The sequence below is a fragment of the Manacus candei genome, unplaced genomic scaffold (assembly GCF_025592945.1).
Source record: "Manacus candei isolate 608988 ecotype Guabito, Panama unplaced genomic scaffold, ASM2559294v1 h1tg000048l, whole genome shotgun sequence".
Taxonomy (NCBI): domain Eukaryota; kingdom Metazoa; phylum Chordata; class Aves; order Passeriformes; family Pipridae; genus Manacus; species Manacus candei.
In genome coordinates, this window is record NW_026138096.1 from 5,119,609 (window position 1) to 5,135,149 (window position 15,541).

A 15,541-nucleotide genomic window follows, 5' to 3' on the forward strand; every position below is an offset into this window, starting at 1 on the left:
TGTGCTCAGACAAGCTTAGTGCTTGTGAATGAAAGTAGATATGACAACAAAAGAGACAGACATCATTTCTTTATCTGCACAGGCACAGCACAGGCACAGCGTGAAACACATGATGCTAAAAGGCTTTCTCAGTTTATGGGAAGACAGTTTAGTCTCCAGGCTGATGTAGAAATTATTACTTACCAAGACTGATGATTCTGATATGGGTGCCTGTCCACTAGGAAATGAGATTGAGAGAGGAGTGTAGACTAATGAACAGCCGTCACTAACACCTTGGACCTCAAACCAATAATTTAGAACAGAAATGTAACATTTATTGCATGTTACTGCTCTGTTCAGCAATTAATTTCCACTACTAAAACATTTTTATAGGCAGAATTGGCTTATATGCACATTTTTATTTCAGCTGAACGTAAGACTCCTTAATTTTAACCGAAAAATGAAGCTACTTGCAAAATTTTACAATATTTATCAGGAAGAATCAGATGTAATAGTGGGTGAAGCATGACACATAATCTTTACCAATAATTTTTCTTGTTATTTGTTTCTACTGGCTTACATCTCTTTTCCATCCATCATCCTCCATGAAAATACATCAAAGTATTATTGTGTGGGCTAAACAGATGAATGGTCAGATATTCAGCACCTGTCACCAAAGCTCCAGTCCTCCAAACTCATGCTTATCAGCCGCTTCAAGCAACCTGAAGTCCATAGACACTTATAATTCTGGTTAGTGGATTCTCTTGACTAGATGTTCTTCCTGTGGTATAACCACGGTTCCTACATCATGAATAGCTCAAACCTCAAATCTAAGTCCCATCAAGGTCTGCTAATGAGATATTCCTTTGCTTATTTTGACTGACACCTCACTCCAAAAAGGAAACTCGCTTAATAATTCAGTCTTTTAAAAATAACAGAAAGAGTTTGCTCTCCCTACCCATCAGGCACCGTTAATTTTGGGAAAAGGTAACAAAAAATGGAGGAAGTTCTATCAGTATGTTCCAAATAGACCAATAAGACTGTGAAATCACAAGAAGCCTTTCTGGTTTTGTGGTTTACCACAAACTGATGGGCACCACTACTGAATATCTTAGTACTTATCCTAAGGTCTCATGTAATCATATGTGGGCTTTGCAGTTCGAAAAGCAGGTTCTCATTGGAATAAAAGTTTCCTTTTGGAAGAGGAAGTCACACCAGTAAAACAGTGGGGCAATTGGATTATGCCTGCCTTTGCTGGGTCTCAGTTGTATGTAAAGTACAATGATCCCAGTGTTGGAAACTTCCATTACACATCCAGTTGACTTTATTGATTGGACTACCTTGGCCTTTCAGCTTTGGGCACTGTGGTCTGAAGTTGATGAAAACTCAGGCAAACACCCTGAAGACTAAAACACAACTTGCTTTTTTAGTGACTACAATATTTCTCCAGTAACACAGCAAAGTTTACAAAGATACAATCAAACATTCCATGGTATCAAATCAATAATATGTGCAATAAATTATTTGTATCACTCCATAACTCAAAAAATCTAGATTAATGAGAGCTTTGTTGTGTTTAATTGGCAGAGTTCATGCTACTGTGCTAATTTTGTCACCTAAGAGATTTGTTGTCATTGAGTTTGGTGTCCTATTTCAGGTATAAACCAAGAAATATACCCTAGAAAGTACACCATATTTAGCCACTGAGTTTATCACTTTCCTAGCCAAGGAAAATATTTTCAAAATTGAAAAACATGCAGGCTTTCTTTTCATACTTGTTGAAAAAAAAATTTCCACTGCTACACAAACACAAATACACCCGTGAGCACAAATCCTCAGTGAGGTAATGACAGAGCTCAGAAGCAAGTCTGCAAGAAATGAGACTTGCTTATGTGAAAAAAAATACTAAATTTATAGGCTGGGTGCTGACTGCTGTCTTCCACAGGTGCTAGGCATAATTTAGTGATAGAATTTTTTTAATTACAGCATACATTTTTTTATTTCTGTTTGCTGTTATTTATAGAATACACCTGTCAGGAGACTTTGATCCTAATTACTATCTCCTGATTACTCTTACTGAGCTCCTTTAATTTTAATGGATATCCATATTTGTTCCTGAGACTAGTGGACTGAAAAGACAACACTAAGGCTATGGTTTCCATCATGTTTATCCTTATGTGCCATAAGGGAGGATGTGGTCCTGGTTGTGTTATTGAGAATAGCCAGCTCATTACTGTAAGTAGTACAGATATGAAATGATTTGTAAATATTTTTTAAAATTAAGAATTACTTTCCTTTTGGTGAGAAAATAAAGTATATAAAATACCGAGAAAATAAAATATTTAGCATAAATTTTAATTTTAGAAAAGTGCAGAGTTTTTTTCCTTTCTGTAGGACCAGTGACTTAGTGAGGAAAGAAGAGTGAGATCAATAAATTCCTTTATTATTAAATTTTAACTTGAAAATCCAACAATTCCAAATGCACTCTCAGGCAAAATGGCTATTACCATGCATATGAAAGGAGATGGCTTCAAGAATATTTTGTCTGTGGTTTTCATAAAAACAGATTTCTGAGGTAAATTTGATCTCTCACCAATGGAAAATTTCTGTGGACTTATGAGCCATTTTGAGTTATGAAATTATACCAGTCCTGATTGTATTTGTCCATGGAAAATCTTGACCTATGTCATGAGGACTGAAGCAAAGCAAAACAAACCCCATTTTCTGTGAAAGAGAACTATGAAGCTGGTTGGGAGAATAACAGCTTGTGTAAATGAGTTTCTAACCTCACATAAACAGCTTCTGGAACCTCTACCAGTATTACCCAGAATGTAACAGAGCAGACACCACAGAGAACAAATATTCTCAAAGCCTGCAAAGAAAATCAAAAATTTCCCCTAGGAGGTCTGGAAAGAAATTCCTTGACACAGATGTCTATATAGTCTCATGTGTGTCCACAAAATTATCTCTGTAGAATGAAAACCATAACCCTCTTTCCTAAATTGTTATAGTCTAATAGAAAAGGTGACAGAAGTACTAAGAATTAGAAACAACAGCTAATGATAGGTGTGGGCCACAGAAAAAGTCACACTATACTGAAGCTTCTAAATGGGTAAAGAACACACTAAAAAACCCCAAACGACACCCCCCCCCCCCCAACCCCAAACCTCAAACTCTCCCCCCTTGACAAATGACCATCATAAGTACCATAGCATGGACTGCAGAAATCACTCTTTCACGGAAATTTTCTGGCTACAGAAATTCAGAGCTTTGTTCTGTCCTTCCATTCAACAATCTGGATGTCTTTGACCCAAGTTATACATAAGGCATTTTTTTCAGGAGCTATTTGGAAAGGAAGACACATGCAGTCTCCTTCCCTGAGACCTTACACAGTGATGTCTTAAAATGCTTACCTTGAACAAAGTTTTCACCTCCTATGGTTCCTTGGGAAATGAAATATATTACAATATGAGAGTCTGGGATGTATTGCCATGTAATCATGTCTGATAAGCTTTCTACCTACAGGAAAACAAGATACATATTGACTTAGATACATGTTGAATAAAAGGTAACACAGTCCTAAGCCTAGCTGGGCGCTGCTTTATCAGTCTCTGAGAAATGAAGAACACATAGCTAGTAAGTTAAGGATAATGTAATTTCATTTTTTTTAAAGATAGTCTCTGCCTGCCTATGAAATCTATAGTGATAGCACTGGACTAAGGGATAATGATATGAAAAAAAATAGAAAGCATACTGAAAAAAAGCTGCTTGAGCTTATTTAAAACTATGTATACAATCAAAAAATGGTAACAATTTATCTGTCTATAGCATGTCAGATAATTTCTAGGTCAAAACCAAAATGAAAGACCAGAATTCCTACTACAGCAGAATTTTCCGCTATGCTCCACTGTAACGTGGTAATTTTTTTGAATTATTGTTGCATAGAGTATTCTCCTATCTATCAGGGTTTCAAACTCATCGTTGAAGAGGCCTGATCAAATGCCAAATGGAAGCAGTGTAAAAACTACAACAGACTTGAGTGAAAGTTAAAACAGTTTATGGAGGAGGAAGCCTGTTGTGAATAAAGTTGCTCACTTACGGCATGGCTTTCCTTGAATGGAAGCATATTTCCACAATTGGAACTGTTTTCATTAACTTCTGCAGGCCTTAATGAAGCAAACAAGCTGAAGGTCCTATATTACCTTCTTTGCTTTGTGGCAAAAGTATGGTTGCTAAATCTCAAGTAATCTATTTACAACTATTTCTTGAAGGACTTTCAGTAAAATTCTTGAAAGAAACAGTGAGAATGGAACCAACAAATATTTAGAATTAAAATGTATAATTTGAATATCAAACTCAGATATTAAGGAGAAAGTTGGCGAAAATATTGCAAATCTTGCTACTGTTTTCTACAGTAGAGAGATCAGAACAGTTCAAGGTCCTTAGTTTCATGCACATACACTGAAATAATTTTAGGTTCTTTCTGTCTCAAATTATACTTTATTCCATCCCACAATCCAATTGGTATCATCAGTTTGGTACTGGTGCAGTCGAATGGAACTGATGACACAGAAGGATCCTTGCCCAACCCAAACGAGTCTATGTAATCAGTTTTTAGCTAACACAGATTTTCCTGCCTCTCTGCTAATCCTCGCTATGCAGGATATGTTCCTTTCTTAAGGGAAGAGATATTCCTTACATTTTAAATAACACAACACTTTGAATGCAAATAAAATGACTAATGCTTCTTTAAGCTCATAGTGGTTCCATGCAGTAACTTAAATGAGAGGCTGTTAGTTCATCTGTGACTGAAAACTAAAACCAGACAGATTAGCTTTGAGTTATGATCATGGTGGGGAATACATTTCTTTTTCAATTGCCTTCTTTTAAGCTCCTATTTCAGCTGTTTCATTATATTAGGATTTTAGAAAATGGTTGCCTCTAATGTCTTTCTAAAAAAGTCTTATTGAGTAAGAGGGAAGGAGCTGATGTTATTTTCAAATGTGAAAATCTAGCTAAAAAGATGAAACATGAGTTTGCTAGGGACAATTCTTAAGCCCCACATGGTCTTCTACTCCCTCTTCTGTCAAAGGGAAGCCAAATTTGAAAAACAGCTACAACAAGAAAAAGAGATATTGGTCTCCTTATTCTTCTTTTTGAGTCTTTGCATGAATTTAGGATTAATGAGTTAACGTGAGGTGTCTGCTGTTCACTGATTTCTGGGTGTACATGAACATCCTGGTGAAACAAATTCATAAATGGAATTTGGCATAAAGATACCAACAGTGTGAGTCGTAAGGGGCTTTATTAGGAAACAGACAGCTAGATATCCAGCTTGGTCAGGACAGGACAACTGTATCCAAGCCAAGAAACAAAACTTTATATGTGTAAGGAAGTTTTAAAAGGAAAATGACATGTATTGCATTTCAACTCATAAATGCATTTTTTAACTGTAAAGAGCTTCTGCTCTGAGAGTTCTGGCAGTGGAAGTGTGCTCTGAGTCCCACTGCTGTTGACTCCCGAGTCAGCTGGAATGCCTCCACTGCTGTCAGCGAGAGAGTGGGTAAGCTGGATTGTCCAGAATGTTTTAAGAGTGCTCTAGACACCCCACAAATTTCTTTAACTGATAAGCAGTGTGAATGCTCAGTGCCTGACAGAAATTCCTGAAAATGTTCATCAGGACTCATAATACCAACATCTCTCCACTCTACAATATGCCTCAACTGTAACTGTTGGGGTGACTGCCCTGCCTTAACCCCCAGCTGTTAGGGCAAGTGCCAGACCTGTATGGCCTTTGCTTGGACTACTGGGACTACCAAGTACAGAACTTTGGAGCTCACAAAGTGAATCAAACTTCATTTGTTGTATTATAAAATCTGAGTCTTGGATACATATCTGGTATCAACTTTATTGGTTTTATCAGGGATGCAGATATCTATCTACAGGACTGAGATAAAAAACCAGCCATTAGATGAGTGTAAGTTTTGATTCTGACTAGCTTTGTTTTTACTTAAAATTAAATAATGCAGTCTGGATAGTGTCAGTCTGGAGGGCTATTCAGTCTCCTGAGCTGTTACCTTTGTTGCACGCAGCTGATCTGATTCCCACCTAAACCCAGGGAAAGACTGACAGTGTCTTCTGTGAAAGATGAACTAAATCCTTTCCAAGCTTTCAAATGAAACAAGACACAATGCATGTGATTCCTCTCACATTATTCTTGATGATTCTTGAATTCAACTAAGTATCAGTTTAAAATCATGATTTTTAAACATTTTAATGTATTCAACACATTCTCAAAGGGCTGCCAGGAAACATGGGGTATATGGGACAGCTAAGTCCTTCTGGAGTGTCAGTGCCCTTCTGCAGACCAGATAGAATGCAGCTCAAATGGCAATAGATCCATATGTGTAAGACTGGATTGAGTCATAAGTAGTTGCAATGTACATGTCCACATGCAATTTAGGTGTCCAGGCTAATCTTAATATTAGTAGAGTTAGTATATCAGTAAAATACTGATTTCTCTAATCTGAAAGTAGACACCCACATTTGATGAAATGAATTGCACCTTAAATTCCACCAAGGATTGTTATGAAATGAACTAAATGCTTTGCTCGTCTTGAAGAGCCTTTGTCTTGTGGCTGATAACCAACACTGTGCTGAAGTTTTCATTCCTCTGCCAGTGCCGTCAGACTGATACATTAGGGTTTTCTCTCCTCAGGGAACTGTAGTGGCTCTTCAGCTCATATGATTTCCTGTATCTCCTGCAAATTGAGTAAAGCTGTTTCATTTTAACCATAGAGTTAGATACATAAGAGGAAGCTGTCAGATTGAAGAGACAGACTTTGCAATAAGGCATCTAAGTTCCCAATACATTTTGCCTTTTCACTAGCTAACTCAGTTTGATATCTCTAATTGTGTCTTGAAAGCTGTATTTGTATTTTGGAAGTTGTACGTATTCCAGAAATTTTAGCCTGCCTGTATAGTAAAGAACCTAGTTATCAGCTGTTCATTTCAAGGTTTCTTAAATTGTATCTTCAAGTCAAACACTATCCAAACATTTATTATGATCTCTCCAGATGTTGTAAAGCAATGCAGGCTCCGAGTTGCTAAAATCTTAATGGGAGATGTGATCTCAAAGAACTGACAGATGCTGCAGTGAAAGGGTGGTAGTGCTTCAGAAGATGACAGTCTTCCCTCCAAGTTGGCATCAAACCAGTGTCTGATGTGCTTCAAAGAGGCACCGTACTGCTGAGAAAGACAAACCTGACTCTTGGTGGCTTGTGGTCAATTAAAGATCTCATGGAACATTTCACAGGGGAAAAGACATTAACCTCAGTGTCCTGGCCAGATTATACACTATTATAAAAACAAGTTTAGAACATTTTGGGTCTAGTTTTGTGGAGTTTGGTGCCAGGATCTCTTCTGGTGTCCTTTGAATTCACAGGAGCTCTACCAATGAAAAGCTGCATTACACTTGACCCTAGGTTCAAGTGCCTTCTAGATTTGCTGTCAGCTGTGCATTCTGAAACCTGCAGCAGATGGACTTTTGTTCTGGTTTGGTTTTGATGCTGTCAGGTGAGTGGGAGTTATTTGAACTCTGAAGACAGAAGTGGAAATCAAAAAGCAACCCAAATCCCAAGTGATTCTGTCCACAAGCAGATGTTTTTAGACCACTACTATTAAAAAGTCTTTATAAGAAAACATTAACTGCAATAGAAAAACATATTTTTGGCACTTAGAAAAGAGCATTACAAAAATGGGGAAAAAACCTTTTAGTGTTACTAAATCATATTTACCTACTAAATATTGATACCAGATGAGTTGCTATTTGTTGATAAAAACATTTCAACATAATAAATGCTTTAATCTAAAAGTTTTTTTGAAACATATTATAAGATGGGGAATACTTAACAGGAGAAAAAATAGGAAGGACAGGTTGATTTACATATGAAAAAGTGAAATTTTTGAAAACATCTTGAGTATGATATGCAGGGAGAAATACTATCACAATTCACAGGGTTGGTTATACCCTGTGGACTGGGTACAACAGAGAGACTTGACTGTCTGCAGTCCCAATCACAAATACAGGCTGAGCAGAGAATGGATTGAGAGCAGACCTGGGGGAAAAGATTTGTGAGTGTTGGTGTATCAAAAGCTCGACATGACCCACCACTGTGCACAGAGAGCCCAGAAAGCCAATTGTATCCTGGGCTGCATCAAAAACAGTGTGGGCAGCATGGGGAGGCAGGTGAGTCCCCACCTCTGCTCCGCTCTTGTGAGGCCCCACCTGGAGTGCAGCATCCAGCTCTGGGATGCCCAACAAAGGAAGGACGGCAACCTATTGGAGCAAGTCCAGAGGAGGGCCATGAAATTATCAGAGGGCTGGAGTACCTCTCATATGAAGACAGGCTGAGAGAGCTGGGGTTCAGCTCGGAGAAGAGAAGGTTCTGGAGAGACCTTCTATCACCTTCCAGTATGTAAAGGGGGCACAAGGGAGCTGGAGAGGGACTTTCTACAAGGATGTGTAGTGATAGGACAAGGAAGAATGGCTTCAAACTGACAGAGGGCAGGTCTTGGTTAGGTATTAGGAAGAAATTCTTTACTGTGAAGGTGGGGAGACACCGGAGCAGGTTGCCCAGAGAAGATGGGCATCCAGAGAAGATGCCTCATCCCTGGAAGTGTTTAGGGCCAGGTTGTGTGGGGGTCTGAGTAACCTGGTCTAGTGGAAGTTGTCCCTGGTCATGGTAGGGGGGTGGCACTAGATGATCTTTAAGGTCCTTTCCAACCCAAACCATTCCATGGTTCTGTGATTACTGATTAGTTTGGCAAGCTAAAATTTTGGGATATTTGCACGAAGTGTCTGAGATAGCAGTGTGAATTTGCACTGAAATGCAAAACTTGTCCCTAAGCTACCTGACATACACCTTTAGCAGCAGTTTTTTCAATATTCCATGGAATATTTTGCCATTCAAAAAGCTTTTCAGCCTGACATGAAACTGTATAAAATGAGATCCTTATAGAGAATCCTTGGCAAAGTTAGCTATATGTTGAAAAGGGACTAATTTAACTTCAACAAACGATATCATTTATATGAATGAAGTTCATTGCATCCAGATCTGACATCTAGGATAAGAGTCACCTCTTTGAATGTGGGGGATGAAGGATGCAGAGTGTGAATGGAGGAGAGGAGGAGAGAGATTCTTCAAGAAGCCAGATGAAAAGACAAAGGTGAGATTAAACAAAGTTCTGATGAGACAACCTCTCAAGAACCTGGGGAAGTCACTACTGACAGATTAGATGAGGAGCCAATAGGAGTTGGTGTGGATGAGGTGAAAAGAAATTAAAATTATTTTCAGAGACTGTAATGGGAATGAGAAGTTTGAGTTTCAAGAAAAGAGAATATAATGTAGAGAGGAATCAAGCAGGGGGCCTGCCCTGAAATATTCAAATGAGGGAAATGAGTGACTTACATGGCCAAAAATTGCAGAGTTCTGCACCAACAGCAAATACCTTGGAAATACCACGTGAGAAGAGTCTAAAAGACACTTATCACCTCCTTCTCAGCCCTTGCTGTTGCTGAATACCAAGAAAATGGAAGAACCATAAGAGAACCTATACTTCCAAATCATCCTGCCAAAAATGTCCAACAGTAAAAAGTTTGTCTGTGGAGTTTGTGCACCACTACAGATGGAGTTTTTGAATCCTTGTTTTCTCTTGCAAGGATGAACATCACATTATTTGTTTATTTTCAGATTTGATTTCAACTGCAAATACTGATATATTCATCTTGTTCTTTTCCATATGTAGTCACTGCTCTTTCCTAACAACTCTGAAATGCAGCTGCTCCACGACAAGTAAAGGATGAGAAAACAGGCATGCATGACTACTTGACTAGCAAAATTTTCCAAAGACTGGGCCAAGAGCACACAGAAATCCTGGGGATAGCAGTAAATATACATTCCCTTGGGTTCTTTGGAGTGGAGAGAAAACAAGCATCTCCTCTTTTTCCTCTCTCCCATAAAAAAAATACCCCTAAAATCTGCACATTTCCAAATACATTTTATGCTCCGATTTCACTGTAGCAACATTATTCAGTAATTTCATTATGCAAATTCCTCTGATTTAGAGCATCTATTATTTATTCTTCTTTTATCCAGTCACCACCAAAAAAAAAGCAATGATGGTTTTAACCTATTTTGATAAGGCACATTGATAATTTGGTGAGAACACTGATTAAACCAATTTTTATTTTTTTTTTTTTATCCTGCAAAGCTGTGGGAGATTTCCTATACAAGGCAGCTCTTGGCCCTGAATGGAAGAGGAGTGTGAAGCAGACGTGAAAGAAGTACAACACCCATCTGTCTTTCAGTGTGGCTTCGATAACGATACAAAGAATGTCACCAGGCATCTATGTGGAGGGGATGGCAAGCAGAAAGCCTGGTCGTGACCACTAGTGAGTTTTCACAGATAGTCATCCGTGGAGACAAACCAGAGAAATGTGATTAACGAGCTGGAATAACACGATCTCGGCAAGTTTGTGCTACAATGTTTCTTCACACTGCACACATCTGTCACAAACAGGCTCATGAAATCATTTGCCGTTTGCTTTATCTGCAGAAACATTCTTTGTGTGCTGACATCATATGAAACGTGCCAGGGTAAGTAAATGCAACCTAATGGCAAACAGCTTGGTCTAACAGGAACACCTGTCTTCTTAGCTTGCTTTGGCCAATGATTTCACAGGCCTGAGCTGATAAAAATGTCCATAGCTTGGGCGAGAGGGTCTAACAACCATCTCTGCAGTCCACCCTTTTGCTCAAGGCTAGTCTGAGTCACAGAGTTAGGCTGAGAGTTCCAGTTTAAAACATAGTAGTGGTGGCAGAATGTGAGAAAACTGCTGCTTCCAAATCAGCAGTACTATCTACTGTGAGAAGTGTCACTTCAGACTTCCTTTACTTTTTTCCAAGCATCTGTTTCCAGTCACCATAATTGAGAGGACCATGGTCCTTTGGACTGACCTGTGAAAGCCACACTTAACCTTCTTATCTTCTCCACACTCGATCCCACGTTCTCTTCTTTATGGTTTCCCTCATCCTACCAACCTCCCTACCCTGTTCTTCGAGTTCTGCTAATTCTTCTCTTCTCCCATCATTCAGCCTTCACAGGGAAAACTGAAGCTGTTTTATAATTTTCCTCATCGTGCTTATGTCTTTTCTTTAATTCCTCAGAAGTAGTTCTACTTACCTTTAAGTTTTAGGCCTCTAACTTAAACCAAAATTTCCAGCTCTTATAATTTTACGGCAAATCTTGAAAATATAGTGGTTTTCTTCTAACATTAACTACTGCAGTAATTTGAGAGTTTCTGTTCCATAATAAAACAATTTTCCGTTTCTCATTTCACAGAGAGAGGCTCAAAAACACAACTCCCAGTTTTATAAAAAAAAGACCATAAACACATCCCCCCAAATGTAGGTTATTAATTTTTAAATTCATAAATAGAAAAAAGCTCAGAAATTTGAAAATTTGAGGTTGGCAAGAATCCTAAACCCACCTTTCTTCAGCAACATTGCTTTAGACTGATTGTTTAACTAGAAAAATTTTATGAGAAAAGCATCATATACTCTAGGCAGGCATCATTTTTATGGTAAATGCCCTAATCCTTTCCAAGTTAAATGGAACAATTTGTCCTTTAATGGATTGAATGGGCTAAAAGTTTCTTCCTAAATTTAAACTTTTAACTGAGATTTCTAGAATTAATTCTATATTTGTTTCTGTAATTAATTCTACAATTCAGCCTTCCGATCCCTATCCCTCTTGGCACCCACTGTGCAGACCCTCTCACAGAAAGATTGGCTGATCTCCAGTGACATCCACACTACCCTTCTATGAAGCCAAGCCACCATAAAAAGTTTCATAAAATCTGCAGGCCCCTGAACCTTCTTACTCTGCCAAAAAGGAAAAAAATGGTCACATAAAATGGGATTGTATCAAGAAGGAATGTTAGGGAAGAGATGGAAAACAGAAGAAGGTTGGTTTTTTGATGTTTGAGAAAATATGCATAGTTATATAGAGAATACATAGTGATACCAATAATGATACTACAAATGGAGCAAGTTGAATTACTACATGGAATCTGCACTTTTAAACAAGTAACTAATTTACAAGAAGTCTTTTCTTACTTGCTGAACAGAATTTAATATAATATAATTAGTACAGCTCTATTCACAGTATATCCTCTTGGCAAGATTCTCTTATCTTGCCAATCCTTCCAGGAGATAATATATGCCATCTGGAGGAAATGCTTCTCTTTCCCCCACCCTCCCATCTGTTATATATTTCTCTTTGATCCCCCCACCCTCAGCACTTTATCCTCTGATCATCCCTAGACCTCAAACTCTGGCTGTACAACCATTTTCACTTTCAAACTCACCGTATTTCTCTTTGGGTTTTGTCTTGTGGTTTTATCACACTACTGAAAACTACTAGTCTGCAATAGTCTTAACTGAAAACTTCTTCGTCTCTAATTTCAATCCATCTCTCTCTTTCTTTTATCCTGAAATTCTGAGTTAGCTTCCTGAACTCATTTAAGGACTTCTGATATCTGATTTTATACTCTTTAATCAGACAGATTGCCTGCATTAGGGTAATAAAATCAGAAATAAAGAATGGAGTTCAAGATCCTACCTATCCAAGGTAGGATCAGTTATTTCTAGAGTAATTTCTGAACAATAACTATGCAAGCTTTCTTATAAAAGCAGCCTTAAAAAAACAGAGACTTGACATCTTGTCCACAAAACTCAGTTCCAGTCCTTTGCTATCTTTATAATATTTAAAAATATCAGTCCCTTTACACTTCAGAAGATTTTCATAGTATCAGTCCTAAAGCTCCCTAGCAACACTTTGAGCCTTTTCCTTTTTAAGCTACCCTAGTGAACATGTAGAACAGCTTGTTACTCTCTTTCAGCAACCTTTTACATATTTATATACTCTTATCAGGTCTCTTTTCTGTCTTCTTTTGTTTTAGACTAAACAATTTCAGATCTTTCAAGCTTGGCTTTAAGGCATATTTCTAAACCTCTAATGATTTTACACACTTGTGGATTCCCTCTGACTGATTTCTGTACTGTTTTTTATGCAGCAAATGCACACCTAGGCACAGAATTCCAACTGAGACCCTACCAGGAGCGAGGAAAGAGGAAATACGAGGGGTGAGGTGGTGGTGTTCCTCATAAAGCTTGATAACTAGCATGGGGAACTGTACTGAGCCACTTAGTCCCTGTTTCTTTACTGCAGTGCTCATTACTTGTGCAGAAATGTAGTACTTTGCACTTATCCTTATTGAATTGCATCTTGTTTACCAGAAACATTTCTCCATTTTAAAAACTAATTTTAAATTTCAGTTTTCCTATTCTTTTGTTTTGCAATCAGCTGCAATGCTGGGCTCAAGATATGTTCCCATGGAAACATCCAACATAATTTCTGATGGACTATGAAAGATTGATGACTATTTGGACAGCAGAAATCCAAGAAGTTGTAGATCATGAATTTTTACTCACATTTTAATTTCACTGTTTGCTTACAAAAATATTATCAAAGACATTATAAAAAATATTAGTAATATCAGTATGTAATTATATGACACCCACAGCTTTTACTCAATCTACAATACCAGTTATTCTATTGTAGGTGAAATAAGGTTTGTGAGACATGGTACATTCTTAATCATAATGTCTGTTAAGTATTACTTTATGGTCTTCTGAAGGCTTATAAGCTGATTTTTTTCACTCTACTGTGAACTGCATTTTCACTCTACTGTGAACTGCACTTCTAGGTTGATTCTGGCAGTTCATTAAGAACATCCTAAGGTGAAACATAACCAAATACATTTACTTGGCTCAGCCAAGTAAAAGAAATCTAAAAGTGACTCCTTCTCTTTAACTCATTCCACAGAAATGAATTCTTCTTTAATGCATTGTATAATTTTTGATGTGGAAGTCCCTTGCAGGATATGTATATTCACAGGGATGCGTCATCTGGGATTAAGCTATTTGAAATACTAGGCAGTTGTTCAACAGCAAAGCAGAGCATGGAGCAGAAAGAAGCAAAATCCCATTTGTGTTTGTGTGTTTTCCTCTAACTCACTATAGCCATTTATGACAAGAATAAGGAGCTTCTATGACAAATCATTTCATGTGACTTTCACAATCATTTCCATGTGACTGTTGGTTCCATAAATTCGAATCACACACACGAATCTCAGCCAGAGCAGACAGTGTGGGCCTAGCAAGATGTCTTGTCTGGAGAACCCACAAAAGCGTGGTTTGAATAGAAGGAAATTTCTCTTTCAGAGAGCCCCACAGGTACTGAACTGATAGTAGCTGGTGTCTCTGTATCTCTCTTTGGAGAAGTAACAGGAGGTGAGGAACAGTACAGCAGTATTTTTGGAGAGCTACAAACTTACGTATCCTGCTGAGCAGTGACTTGGCCTTAGGTCTGCCAAGCCCACCTAACCCCACTCAGCAGCTTGCACGGTGCAGCAAGTAGGGGGGGCTGCAAAGCAGGAAATCTGCACATATAGGTGGGTTTGAGCTTTCCTGCCTTTTTACTTCTGTAAAAAAACAAAAGCTTCTAACACTCTATATAAGTACACTGAATTTTCCAGTAGATAGAATATTTACCTGCAACACCAAAACATCAAAGCCAAATCCCTGTTCTTGACCAGAAAGATCAGAGAGATGAATTTAAGTCTCCTACAGCTCAGGAAAAAAGCTTGAAATTTTGTTCTTTGGATTTCATGGAGGGAAAAAACAAATGGGTCTTTTCTTGCTTTCTTTCTTTCTCCATTCTTCCCTCTTCAAACACATATTTTAACCTACCCTTGTCTCCCTATAAACACCCTCACACATCAAACAGCTCTTCAAAATGCAAGTTGTCATGCTTTGTTCCTCTGGACACCTTTCATTTTTATGAATCGATATTTTCTAATTAAAAAAAATAGATTCTTATTTTGTTCCCAAACACCTGCTCATATATACACTTACATTTTCACTGCAGACTAACTTATATTTAATGATAAAGTTTGAGATACAATTCCCCTTTCCACAGCTAGCAAAAAGCCTGTTAAAACTGTGACAGAATTTATAGCATATGATTTCTAGGCCTGTTCCATTACTAGCGGTCTCAATTTCCTCCTCTTAAACATACTAACACAAACTGTTCTTTTGGCTAGAAAGAGAGTGAAGAACAGAGCAGGCTGTGGCATTTCCTTCAGATCATCCTGTCTCTGTGCCAAAAGCCTACCTTTTTCTCTCTTGCACCAAATGCAATGAGTTCAGACTAGCTGAGTATCATGCTAGAGGAGAATAAGCTCCCGATTTTTTAATTTGCTTTCAGCATACTCTGAGAGCATTTCTTGAATACACTTTTGGATTCATTAACATTTCCAAAAATTATTTATTAGTATCAGTTTCAGCAGAATAGAGGAAAGAAAAATGACCTCTGCTTTTTAATTACTATTAGGAGATGGAGGAAAGAGAAAGAAAATGTCCCTAAAGTTATATTT